Genomic DNA, 14,469 nt, shown 5'->3' on the forward strand with positions numbered 1-14,469 from the left:
AGAAAATTATTTGTTTCTTTCCATTTATCCACATTCTCTCACAGAGGTGTAATTCTCTGAAAATTTGCTATTAAATCCTTTGCTGTTGAATCAAATTCAGTATAAAATAGTTATTTCTCACTCTTGTCCTAGGTAGATTCGTATTTAACACCAAAGGGAATTTTAGGGTTTCCTTATCAATAAAGACAAAAGATACAAAAGATGGAACTGTATTGAGCTTTTTAAAGATCATGTGACAGTTGAATCAGATAGGGTTCATTTTTTAAAAATGTCTTTGTTATTTGTCGAATTAACTGATACGCAGTTTTTTTTTTTCTTTTTTCATCTGCAAATTGCCTTTTTTCATTGGGTTTCTGGAAAAAGCAATTGATGTGGAAAGTACTTAGCATTAAGTCCGCTATGTATTTAATGCTCATGACATGCTCCCCTCTTTCTTCAAACATTCCCTCAACTTTCCTTTCCCATTTCTCAGCTAACATAAACTACCAGACCAAGAAAGTATCTCATTCGAAATATTTTCTGACAAAAAATGCTGACCAGTTTCCTAGATTCAGTTTGCCTTCTCCATTAACAGCTCCTTATTAATTCTGTTCCTAGAGTATGCACATTTTTAAATTTCAGTGACCTCAAGCACACAGCTCACTAGTTCCTGGAAGGAAACCAGGGCATTTATATTTAAAGTGTATAAATAGCAACAATAGCATGAGGTAGAGACTGACCTAAACTCAAGTTCAAATAGCAAATCACCTCACTAATGCAAAAATAAAAACAAAAAAAAGTTCTGTCATAGAAGACAAAACACACCCTTTTCAAGGGTACTTAAGTGTTTGAACTGTATATGCAATGTCTTTCTATAATGGAAAAATCTATATTACTTTGGAAATCACCATTGTCCCATATCCCTTTTTTTTTCCTGCTACATTTTGAAATGCGCCACAGCAGACTCTAATGACCTTGAACAGACCTCTCCACTTGTCCAGTTTAGGCCAGCAGCTAATTGGAGGGACCTTGGGTCTGTCTACTGACCTCAGAAAGTTAAATTTTCTCACCTTGAGTAAAAAGGTGGAAATAAGTAATGTTTTGGAGAATATTTCCTGAAATTGTTGTCTGCATGACTATGAGTCTAAGACTCTGCCAATGTTATTATTTACTAATATTAGCAATTGCCATTTATTAAGCACTTATTTAATCTTCTCAAGGGACGTATTAGACTAGTACTATTATTATGCCCTTTTATAGGTTAGAACACTGAGAATTGGAGATTAAGTAATTTGCCCATGATTACATACACTTAGGTTTCTAACCCAAACCAAACTGCTCAGACTTGCAAAGCCCATGTACTCTTACGTGTGAGTGACAACTTGAGGACAAAAATATATTACATATTATAATATATACACATATTTTAAATCTCAAATTTCTTTCCTTCTGGAACATTTAGCAAAAGGAGGTTAGTTATACTTCATTTTCCTATACTCTGGGCAAAAATAGTTAAAATGGGACCAGATAAGTGATAAAATTACCTAAAATTAAAGATGATGGATCGTCTTTATAGATCACTTACATTTCTTCTCTTTCTCTCTCCCTTTGGCTTTTTGTTTGTGGGTGGTATATAGTTAGTTATGATATTTATTTGCATGCAAACACCAACTTGTTAAAACTAAAATCATTTGGATGAGTTTTGATGTTGATAAAATATCTCACATCACTTAGGGTCCCAGGTCTCAGACGTGGCCTCAAGGCATAACTGGGACCAGAGCCAGGAAAGGACAGAGGAGACTCCAACCCTGTGTTTCCTGTTCGTGGTGGTCAGTGTGTTTGACATGATTAGGGTGAGGGTTGCAGAGTAAATAATCTCAGTGCTGGTAACATTTTCTGGGATTGTTACCACTTTCTTCATTGAGAGTGCCTTGAGGAAAGACAGATAGCATGGAGAAAATGGAGACAGAGTGGCAAGAAAAAGAGGCATCCTGAGGCTTCACAAACTGAGGCACACATTTGCAAAGCCACCAGGTGAACATAGTGTGTCATTACTTTTACATTAAAATAAATGCAATAACATAATGAAATTAAAAATATGTGAATTTTTAAGATAAAATAGAAGATGAAAAATACATGCCTTTTATACTTCTGTAGGGCACAATGATTCTGGAATTCTGAGATACATTTTAATTTTTTTCTCATATTAGAAGTGTTTGTGGGGAGAAGTGGGGAGGAGAATAGAGAATACAGATGTGTTGAACGGAAAAGAATTTTTTAAGTATGGCAGTATCTTAGTCAAGATGAACTTTATAGTTAGACACCAGGTCCTTTTTGGAGGTTGCACTATAAATAACTCTGTTCTTAGGGAAACAGTTACTTGGACACAACCAATAAATGAACATTTATTATTTGGCAGCAGAATTGGTAAAGTCCAGACTGTGGTGTGTTTCTGTCATAAATGGTAACCTGGTTTTGGAGAGACAGCTAAATAAGATAATGAGGATAGTTTTGATCTTTTTTAATTAATATTGATTTTTATGTGTCAGTTTTGTGTAGGCAGGAGAAACAATTATGCCCTAAATAAGTGCAGTAAGTCATACCCTTCACAGACTGTGACAGAGAGAAGGAGTATTTTTAGTGGTAGGAGTTAATTTGTGCTGGCATTAATGCATGAAAACGTTGATGATGTCTAATTGTTTCCTATGTTACTAGTTCAACTAAAAATAGGGTTCATGAACCAAGCTGTGGGAAGTTATCGATTATGACAGTTTTTTCAAAAGTGAATTGCTTAAAATTACTCTTCTTACTAATCAGTTTTTGATTCCAGAATGAACTTTTATTCCATTTTCCTCCTCTTCTTTCTCCCTCACTCATCTGAGCCTCCTACGCTAAATATTGAAATAGGCATAAAAAGTGAGGAAATTTATAACCTACTTTACTTATGCTAGAAAAGAAATACTGGGGGAAAACTCATTTTAAAAATTCAGTATTAACCATCTTATTGACTTTTATATAAATATAAGCAGATACATTCACATAGTCAAACACAAAGAATATCTGTCATTTTCTTTAGGTTGATGCTCTGCATATATAATTTCTTTGGAAGTGTGCTTGATTTAGTAATGGTTTGGCTTCATCATATTGAGATAGCCTTAAAAAATGTCCAGTTTGTTCCCATTTATGTACTCAGGGACAATCTCCTGAATGCTTACTGTGCACTCTGCAATATACTGCTCTTTACTAGAGTCTTGAAAAACATGATTGGCAGGAAGATGCTAAGACTTAGTTTTTATCTGCGTCAGCATACTTCCTCTTCAAGGAAAACAATCACAAATTTATTATGTCACATAACCAGAAATCCAGAAGTCAGATAGTTTGACATCTCTAGATTCTCTTGAACCTGGCCATTATCTCTCTACCATCTTCAGCATATTGATTGGCTTTTGTCCTTAGGTTTGTCCAGTTGAGCGCAAGATGAGTGCAGTAGCTTTACATATGCTCGTATATGCTTCATATATGCTCATATAACTACATCCTGAAATAGACTAGGACTCTGTGTGTGTGTGTGTGCTTGTGTGTGTGTGTGCCTTTCCCACAAGTCCCTAAGCATTTTCCCTCCGGTCTCATTGACTCTTTCCTCAACCAGTCACAGGCATTAGAAGAGAATTACCAAGAATCTCTAGGCTAATCAAGACTCTTGCCCCCAGAGCTAGGCAAAGTTAAGTTTCCCTAGAAGCACTGATCCCTTGAATGCCTAACAAAAGTAGAGCAGGAAAATAGGTGGAAAAAGGGTACAGTTTTAAGAGCTACTTAGAGGTAAACACAAATAAATAAGCAAAATTCCAAAACTTTGAGAAATATACACAGCTTCATGAATCGTATGTACAGATAAAAAGTGATATGGTAAATGCTGAGGGGCTTGGAGAAATCATCCTATACTGAACAACTATGCTTGCATTGCCATTTGACTTTTAGAATCACTGACAATTTTTCAGTATTTGAAGTAACAGTAAAATTAACCAAATTCTACTGTGTCTCAAAGACAATAAAAGACACAAGCCTGAATCACCCCACATATTTCCCTGTGAATGTACTAACAAGTTTTTAAGCCTGAGAATACTTTAGCCCCCTTTTCAAATCATAGCCCATTAAACAAGAAACTCACTTAACTTTTGATATTTCACTGTTAAATAATGAAGATGTTAAAATTCCCTTCTGCCGTGTGTGTTTACGAAAATGATCATATAAATAAACATTGATTAAAACTTTTCTTATGGAATAGGGAAAGACCAATGAGCTAGAGTAGCATAAAAGTTTACTTCATTTAGTAAGGTTTCTGAATAATATAGGTAACCATATTGATTATTGAATTTATCTACCATTTTAATTAGGGTTATGCGCACACACACACACACACACATATATATATATGTTTGTGTACTACATATATATATGTAGTACAGGTTACACCATATAGAATTACTGGTTTGTTTAGGTCAAAAGAGATGAATATCAGAAATTTCATATGGTTCAACTGAAGATTTTTAAGCAAGTGGGGTACAGAGAAAGCATTTGGAGACAATAAAGCTTTGTTGCACTTTGTGGCTAATACGCTGTGTTTTCAGCCCCAACAAGGGTATCTTGAGAACAATACTAACTTGTACTTTTTAATTATACAAGAAAGTCTCCTTGGTAAAATATCTTCCGTGAATCTAATGTCCTTGGTCTCTTTCTACTGTGCTACCAGAAAATCTTTAATAGCAAGCATTTGTAAGAACTTTTGCCATCCACAGATTTACAACATGCAATGTTACAGGAAATATGAATGCTTGTCATGAATTAGAACTCAGAAATTCAGAGTCCAGGTCTAGCTTCCTTTGCAGACAGTATTCTAGAGACAGTTAGGAATTTTAAATCTAAAATTTAATCTAGTATTTTAAATCTAAATCAAGTCTTAGCACTGATTCAAACGAAGTCTTCTAAAGATAAAGACACTGAAGGCTGGTGACCAAGACAGACCTGGTTATCTGAGGCAGTTCTAACCACCCCCTCCCCACGCCCTTTTCTCACTGTACATCTAGTTGCCTGATAAGCAGTCAGAATGCCACACTTTAACCTTGGGGGCCCTGCTTGTCTCCCCGCATAATGGCTGAGGCTTTTGTTCCAAGTTTTAATTAGATTTTGTTATTCTTTCCAGGTATAAACATGCTCCTTATTTTTTAATATATCTGAGAGCTTTAGGGCCTTCCTTTAGTGAGTTATGTTTAATGCTTGATTATGAGACATTTCCTTTTTCCCTCCCCAAATTTAAAGCTTTTATCAGATTGACAATAATAGAAAACAATTCTGTGAGATTTCAGAAGAGTTGCCAATATCTGCCAGTTTCTACAAAAGAACTTCTGCCTTCTCTGTTTACTCTAATGGCTGAGAGTATTGCCATCTTTTTCTGTTATTGCTTAGAAATCTGAAGTTTCTATACCTTTATTGTACATGGAAAGTAGAGCATTCTGTGTGATATTCCTTTAATTCTGAATAGATTAGATGTTAAATGACTACATATTGTTTAAAGGCAGGCAGAGAGCTGACATTTGAACCAGAGAATTGCTTTTTTAAAGTTGGAGTACACACAAAACTCCTAATTCCATCAACCTATGGAGGTCAGTGGCAAATGGGTCGGAGTCAGTGTAGAGATGTGATACCATTAATATGAAAATTTGCCCAGTGCATAACCAATATTGAATTTTTAAAAATTTGGTCCCAAATAGGTTCTTCCTAAAGCCAGCAATTTCACTGAATTAAGCAAGATTTATTCACCTTTTTAAAGTAGACATGATCTAAAACACTGTTCTTGGAAAGGTTGCGCTTACTCTCTGGTTGATATTCTGCAAGCCAAATGCAGCTCTATTTTGTGTTTTTTTCATCTGTGCCATTTCAAGCCAGAAGTAGTCCTCAGAAAGAGTATTTAATGTAAAAAGTAATTCTGTAATAAATGTTTTCCAGCACCCACGGTTTCCAAGCTAGTTATAATGTCTGTCTTCAGGTAGGGTTCACCCATGCCCCTTCTTTTTAGAATTTGTATGCTTGGAGAAAATTTGCCTCCCATAAACTTTCCTTAATAACCCTTGTGACTCTGATATTTTGATATTCCTTAGGGTTTCCTTATAAAATTCTTATACTCTTGATTTTTTGTTTTTTAAGATCTTTAAGAGAAAGACTACCTTCCACATGGGATCCTTGTTATAACGTCTTTGGGCTATTGTCAATAGGCTTTTTTATAACGAAATCTTTTGACCATTTTAGAACTGACTTTCATTAAATAACTACATCTTATAGTCAATAGTGTGACCAAAAAAAAACCCAAAATAAGAAAGTATTACCCTTGTATATTGACATGGAAGATAGAACAAGGCTATTCCATAGAGGGTGATCCTTCAAAATTATAAAATGGGTGAGAATTATTAACATTAAAAAAGGGGTTCATGACTCTTTATGAAAATAAACAGTAATCTGAATTAAATGTTACTAAGTTTACATAAGCAGACAATTTAAAGTCATGGACTTTAGAATGAATGCAGCCTGGGTTCAAATCCCAGCTCTACCATTTACATTTTATAAGACCCTAGGCAAGTTACTTAACCTTTTAAAACTTTCTCATATTTAAAATGGGAACAATACCATCGGTCTCATAGAGCAATTGAGATAATGAAATAAAATAACGTGTCTAGGGCTTCCCTGGTGGCGCAGTGGTTGAGAGTCCGCCTGCCGATGCAGGGGACATGAGTTTGTGCCCCGGTCCGGGAAGATCCGACATGCTGCGGAGCGATAGGCCCGTGAGCTGTGGCTGCTGAGCCTGCGTGTCTGGAGCCTGTGCTCCGCAACGGGAGAGGCCACAACAGTGAGAGACCCGCGTACCGCAAAAAAAAAAAAAAAAAAAAAAAATAAATAAATAACATGTCTAAAAGAAGGACACTACATAATGATCAATCCAAGAAGAAGATGTAACAATTATAAAAATTTATGCACCCAACATAGGAGCACCTCAATACATAAGGCAAACGCTAACAGCCATAAAAGGGGAAATTGACAGTAACACAGAGTAGGGGACTTTGACACCCCACTTTCACCAATGAACAGATCATCCAAAATGAAAATAAATAAGGAAACAGAAGCTTTAAATGGTACATTAAACAAGATGGACTAAATTGATATTTATGGGACATTCCATCCAAAAACAACAGGTTACACTTTCTTCTCAAGGGCTCATGGAACATTCTCCAGGATAGAGCGTATCTTAGGTCACAAATCAAGCCTTGGTAAATTTAAGAAAATTGAAATCATATTAAGTATCTTTTCCAGCCACAACACTGTGAAAGATATCAATTACAGGAAAAAAACTGTAAAAAGTACAAACACATGAAGGCTAAACAGTACACTACTAAATAACCAAGAGATCACTGAAGAAATCAAAGAGGAAATCAAAATATACCTAGAAACAAATGGCAATGAAAACACGATGATCCAAAACCTATGGGATGCAGTAAAAGCAGTTCTAATGGGGAAGTTTATAGCAATCCAATCCTACCTCAAGAAACAAGAAACAACTCAAATAAACAACCTAACCTTACACCTAAAGCAATTACAGAAAGAAAGAAAAAAAAAAAAACCAAAGTTAGCAGAAGGAAAGAAGTCATAAAGATCAGATCAGAAATAAATGAAAAAGAAATGAAGGAAATAACAGCAAAGATCAATAAAACTAAAACCTGGTTCTTTGAGAAGGTAAACAAAACAAATAAACCATTAGCCAGACTCATCAAGAAAAAAAGGGAGAAGACTCAAATCAATAGAATTAGAAATGAAAAAGGAGAAGTAACAATTGACACTGCAGAAATACAAAGGATCATGGGAGATTACTACAGGCAACTATGTGCCAATAAAATGGACGACCTGAAAGAAATGGACAAATTCTTAAAAAAGCACAACCTTCTGAGACTGAACCAGGAAGAAATAGAAAATATAAACAGACCAATCATAAGCACTGAAATTGAAACTGTGATTAAAAATTTTCCAACAAATTAAAGCCCAGGACCAGATGGCCTCACAGGCAAATTCTATCAAACATTTAAAGAAGAGCTAACACCTATCCTTCTCAAACTCTTCCAAAACATAGCAGAGGGAGGAACACTCCCAAACTCATTCTACAAGGCCACCATCACCCTGATACCAAAACCATACAAAGATGTCACACAAAAAAAGAAAACTGCAGGCCAGTACTTCTTTTTGCAATAGGTGCAAAAATCCTCAACAGAATACCAGCAAACAGAATCCACCAGCACATTAAAAGGATCATACACCATGAGCAAGTGGGGTTTATCCTAGGAATGCAAGGATTCTTCAGTATATGCAATTCAATCAATCTGATAAACCATGTTAACAAATTGAAGGAGAAAAAACATATGATCATCTCAATAGATGCAGAAAAAGCTTTCGAAAAAATTCAACACCGATTTATGATTAAAACCCTCCAGAAAGTAGGCATAGAGGGAACTTACCTCAACATAATAAAGGCCATATATGACAAACCCACAGCCAACGTTGATCTCAATGGTGAAAAACTGAAACCATTTCCACTAAGATCAGGGACAAGACAAGGGTGCCCACTCTCACCACTGTTATTCAACATAGTTTTGGAAGTTTTAACCACAGCCATTAGAGAAGAAAAAGAAAGAAAAGGGATCCAAATCAGAAAAGAAGAAGTTAAACTGTCACTGTTTGCAGATGACATGATACTATACATAGCAGATCCTAAAGATGCTACCAGAAAACTACTAGAGCTAATAAATGAATTTGGTAAAGTAGAAGGTTACAAAATTAATGCACAGAAATCTCTTGCATTCCTATACACTAATGATGAAAAATCTGAAAGAGAAATTAAGAAAACACTCCCATTTACTATTGCAACAAAAAGAATAAAATACCTAGGAATAAACCTACTTAAGGGGACAAAAGATCTGTATGCAGAAAACTATAAGACACTGATGAAAGAAAGTAAAGATGATTCAAACAGATGGAGAGATATACCATGTTCTTGGATTGGAAGAATCAATATTGTGAAAATGACTATACTACCCAAAGCAATCTACAGATTCAATGGAATCCCTATCAAATTACCAATGGCATTTTTTTACAGAACTAGAACAAAAATCTTAAAATTTGTATGGAGACACAAAAGACCCCGAATAGCCAAAGCAATCTTGAGAAAGAAAAACGGAGCTGGAAGAATCAGCCTTCCTGACTTCAGACTATACTACAAAGCTACAGTAATCAAGACAGTATGGTACTGGCACAAAAACAGAAATATAGATCAATGGAACAGGATAGAAAGCCCAGAGATAAATCCACACACATATGGTCACCTTATCTTTGATAAAGGAAGCAAGAATATACAATGGATAAAAGATAGTCTCTTCAATAAGTGGTGCTGGGAAAATTGGACAGCTACATGTAAACAAATGAAATTAGAACATTCCCTAACACCACACAGAAAAATAAACTCAAAATGGATTAGAGACCTAAATGTAAGGCCAGATACTATAAAGCTCTTAGAGGAGAACATAGGCAGAACACTCTATGACATAAATCACAGCAAGATCCTTTTTGACCCACCTCGTAGAGAAATGGAAATAAAACCAAAGATTAAAAAAATGGGACCTAATGAAACTTAAAAGCTTTTGCACAGCAAAGGAAACCATAAGCAAGATGAAAAGACAACCCTCAGAAGGGGAGAAAATATTTGCAAATGAAGCAACTGAGAAAAGACTAATCTCCAAAATATACAGGCAGCTCATGCAGCTCAATATCAAAAAAAGAAACAATCCAATCCAAAAATGGGCAGAAGACCTAAATAGACATTTCTCCAAAGAAGATACACAGATTGTCAACAAACACATGAAAGAATGCTCAGCATCACTAATCATTAGAGAAATGCAAATCAAAACTACAATGAGATATCATCTCACACCAGTCAGAATGGCCATCATCAAAAAATCTACAAACAATAAATGCTGGAGAGGGTGTGGAGAAAAGGGAACCCTCTTGCATTGTTGGTGGGAATGTAAATTGATAGAGCCACTATGGAGAACAGTATGGAGGTTCCTTAAAAAACTAAAAATAGAACTACCATACGACTCAGCAATCCCACTACTGGGCATATACCCTGAGAAAACCATAATTCAAAAAGAGTCAAGTACCACAATGTTCATTGCAGCTCTGTTTACAATAGCCAGGACATGGCAAGCAACCTAAGTGTCCATCGACAGATGAATGGATATAGAAGATGTGGCATGTAAATACAATGGGGTATTACTCAGCCATAAAAAGAAACAAAATTGAGTTTTTTGTAGTGAGGTGGATGGACCTAGAGACTGTCATACAGAGTGAAGTAAGTCAGAAAGAGAAAAACAAATACCATATGCTAACACATACATATGGAATCTTTTTTTTTTTTTTGCTGTAGGCGGGCCTCTCATTGTTGTGGCCTCTCCCGTTGCGGAGCACAGGCTTCGGACGTGCAGGCTCAGCAGCCATGGCTCACAGGCCCAGCTGCTTCGCGGCTTGTGGGAACTTCCCAGACCGGGGCACAAATCCGTGTCCCCTGCATTGACAGGCAGACTCTCAACCACTGCACCACCAGGGAAGCCCTCCAATTAGTTTTTTAATAAATATTTCCTGGGCATGCAGTAGGTGCCAAGCACCATGGTAAGACGTGAGCGTCTAGTAATGAGCAAAGCCAGACATATAGTTCCTGACCTCTTTGATATTCTTGTAGGGAGAAAGACACTCACTAGGTAATTCCTCAAACAAATCTAAAATTGCAACCACTTCAGGCAGTTAGGAAGGAGAGAAACACGGAGTTCTAGGAGTCTCTGCTGGTCAGATTTGGCCTAGTCAAAGGCTCTTAGAAAAATTTTCCAAGAAATCGCATTGTGACTGAATTGTAAGGGTGATTGGATGTGAGCCAGTTTAAGAGAGAACAAAAGATGTTCCATGTAGAGAAAAATAGCATGTTCAAATGTCCTGTATTAGGACAGAGGAGGGAGAATGCAAGTGAAAGACCATTGTAGCTGGATTAGTACAGGGAGCAGGGAGAGAGAAGTTTGAAATGAGACTGAATTTTGTTTCCAGAACAAGCCAAGTCCTCTAGGTCATTTAAAGTGTTTTGTTTTTATTCTAAAATAGTAAAGAAACACTATTTAAGGTTTTATGAAGAGCTAATATGATCAAATTTATTTTCACAGATTAGAGGATGTTTGGATTGGCTATTTGACAGCCTGTTAGGAAGATGTTGCAGGAGTTCCTATTATAATGTCTTGGACTTGGACGGAGGTGGTGAAGATAAAAAGCTGTCAATATATTCAGATACATAGAATGAAGTAGAGGGAGATATCAAGAATAAGAGCTGAGGTACCTTGTGGTCATACAAGGTAAGTGACAAATAGGCAGTTGAATGCATGGATCTGGACCTGAGAAAAGAGATCTATACTGGGGTAATGTATATGTTAGTCATCTGGGTGTAGGCACTAACTGAGGGACATGGCATAGAAGAGGTAAAGGGAATTATTGGGTTATTAACAAGACCGGGTTTTTTTCAGGTAGGGCAATGAAAAGACAAAGACTAGAGTGTTACTAAAATTAGAGATTGTGATATCTTAGCCGATTATGGAATATACTAAGCTCGTATTTTATAGTCATTTATTGAAATTTAGCAAACATTCCCAAAATTTCTAGTGGCTTGTAGAAGAGTTAGGGGTACAACGAGAGAGACTATGCATAGAATGTTAATGTAATTGAATCTAATGCCCTTTCTGAATCCAAAAAATAGTGACTTAGTCTCTCTCTGTCGCTCTTTTGCATGTACACATTCTTCAGCAACTTTAAAAAATATTATTAAATAAACAAGAGTCAAATATGTGGGTCATTTCTAAAGTCTCTAGGACTGTATGTTGTGTGTATGTTGTGTGTATGTTGTCTGTATGTTCACTCATGTTTCCATCTCATTATTCTTATTTTCCCTTTTTCCTATATTCTTGGTTAATTTAATAAACTTTCAAATTTATTTTTTTCTGTTGCTGTTTTCTGTCCATATTTGTTAGCCATAAGGTGAATTGTAAAGATAATTTTTTGAAACATAATTGAATATAAATAAATCAAAATATAAAATCTGTAAATACTCGTTTGGTGAAATTTTCTCTAAATATTTTACAAATGTACCAGAAAGGTATATATGTCTTGGCATCTTTCTCCTAGTGAATTTTTATTTAAGATTGGTAGTAAAAGAAAAGCAAAGACTATAAATTCTTAAGAATTTAAATTCTGCCTTTTTCTTTAAGCTTTTAAGTTTAATAAGAATAGGCTAACATCACTCCAAAGGCCAAATGGAAATAGTTTAAAAAGTAGAATATCGGGCTTCCCTGGTGGCACAGTGGTTGAGAGTACACCTGCCGATGCAGGGGACACGGGTTCGTGCCCCGGTCCGGGAAGATCCCACATGCCACGGAGCGGCTAGGCCCGTGAGCCATGGCCGCTGAGCCTGCGTGTCCGGAGCCTGTGCTCCGCAACAGGAGAGGCCACAACAGTGAGAGGCCCGCGTACCACACACACACAAAAAAAGTAGAATATCTTCCAACACTTTGGAATGCACTTTGAAGTGCATTTTTTAAAGGAAAGTGTGTACATAGATATCTTGTAACCAAATAACTGGTCTAGATGCATATTAAAAGACTGGTCTTTCAACTAGTTATCATTGGTTGACATTTGGATATGTTGAAGTTCTCTTTATTTCACTTTCTGTTCTCTAGATTTATTTGCTTGAAATAATTTAGTAGTGAAATATATACTTGTGAAATATATACTTGCATACTTTGAAATGTGTCTGTTCTGCCTTTTTAGCCAACAGAATAGACAGGAGTTTTGTTGTTTTGGGTGTGTGTGTGTGTGTGTGTGTGTGTGTGTATGTGTGTGTGTGTGTAGTTTTTTTTTTTTTTTCCTGGTGAAAAATATTTTAAGTTATAGGTATACTGCCAGCAAAAAGCATTTCTCTACAGCTCATTTGTTATACAGAGCCTGCCAGAGTGAATTGAGGGCCTTGTGTGAGCAGGCAGTGGACCTTTGAGCCAGGTGCTTGTTCTCACTCCTTTTTTATGATACTTGATGGTTCATTAGAATTCTGTCTTCACACCTAGCAAAACAGAAAGTAAGCATAAATATGATGTTTATTGTCAGAGGAAAAAAAAGCAATAAAACACTTAGGGCTGTTGAAGTTTCATCTTAGTCATTTTATCTTGAAATGATGACGTGCCCTTGTTTTATTCTGAATTCACATTTACCAGTGTAAATGCATTACCCATCCAGTGGTACTGAGGAAGAGAGGCACTACCAGGATGCAACATTCTATGCTCCACAGAAAAGTGCTTCTTTTTGAACTAAGAATTTGCTGGAGATTAGGGTCAAAGTGAAAGATTTAGGGGAGGGTTTTGAAGCTTGGCATGACTGACATTTTGATCCAGTTGACACTTTGTCCTGGGGGCTTGTTCTGTGTATTGTAGGATGTTTAGCTGCATCCCTTGCCTCTATTCACTATATACCAGTAGCGCCCCTCCCCTTACTTGTGACAACCAAAACTGTCTCTAGACATTGTCAAATGTCCTCTGGTAGGAGGGCAAAATTGCTCCTAACTTACAACCCCTGACTTCAGGTAATTTATGAATAAGTTTTAGTAGTTAAAACACATGAAAAGCTACGATACATAAACATCTCAGAAGTATACCCCCCCACACACACATACATGCAAACATGAAAAAAACAGAGTTCTTAGGTAGTTAAAGCATTTTAAAAATGTTATACCATTATCTTAAAATAAGAATAAAAACAGCACCTTTGCTAGTTCAATCCAATTTCCATTCTTAGAAATATTTTGTAAACCATTGACTAAACCTGCTGAAAATTGATTTCCTTTAATCTAACCTATTTTTAGTGTTTGATTATTATCACAACTGTATTATCAATATTAATCTTCTCTAAAAATTAGCAAATTCTGAATTCACATTGGTATCTTTATCCAACAGTTGATTCTGGTAGTCTGATAAAAATAATAAATTATGACTATATTTACTTTTGCACTTATTAAGGGCAATTATATTATCTATTTAAAGAAATAAAACCTTACAGGGAAACAGAATAGTCTGCAGAGATAACTAATATTTATTTATCACTATTGGATTGGCCGTTAATCACTTAATGTTCATTTCTCATCTCGAAGCAATTGTTAGGCAAATTTTGGGGGTTTTGTCTTCTTTCATTTGTTATAATATAAAATAAACATAAATTAAATAATTTAAGCAAAATTTTGGGTCAGTCTGTGATTTGGGCAATAAAAATAAATTATTTCCCAATTTTTACTTACTTTGTTTTGTTTTTCATCAATTAATTTGT

Source organism: Tursiops truncatus, chromosome 14 (genome assembly GCF_011762595.2).
Source record: "Tursiops truncatus isolate mTurTru1 chromosome 14, mTurTru1.mat.Y, whole genome shotgun sequence".
NCBI lineage: Eukaryota > Metazoa > Chordata > Mammalia > Artiodactyla > Delphinidae > Tursiops > Tursiops truncatus.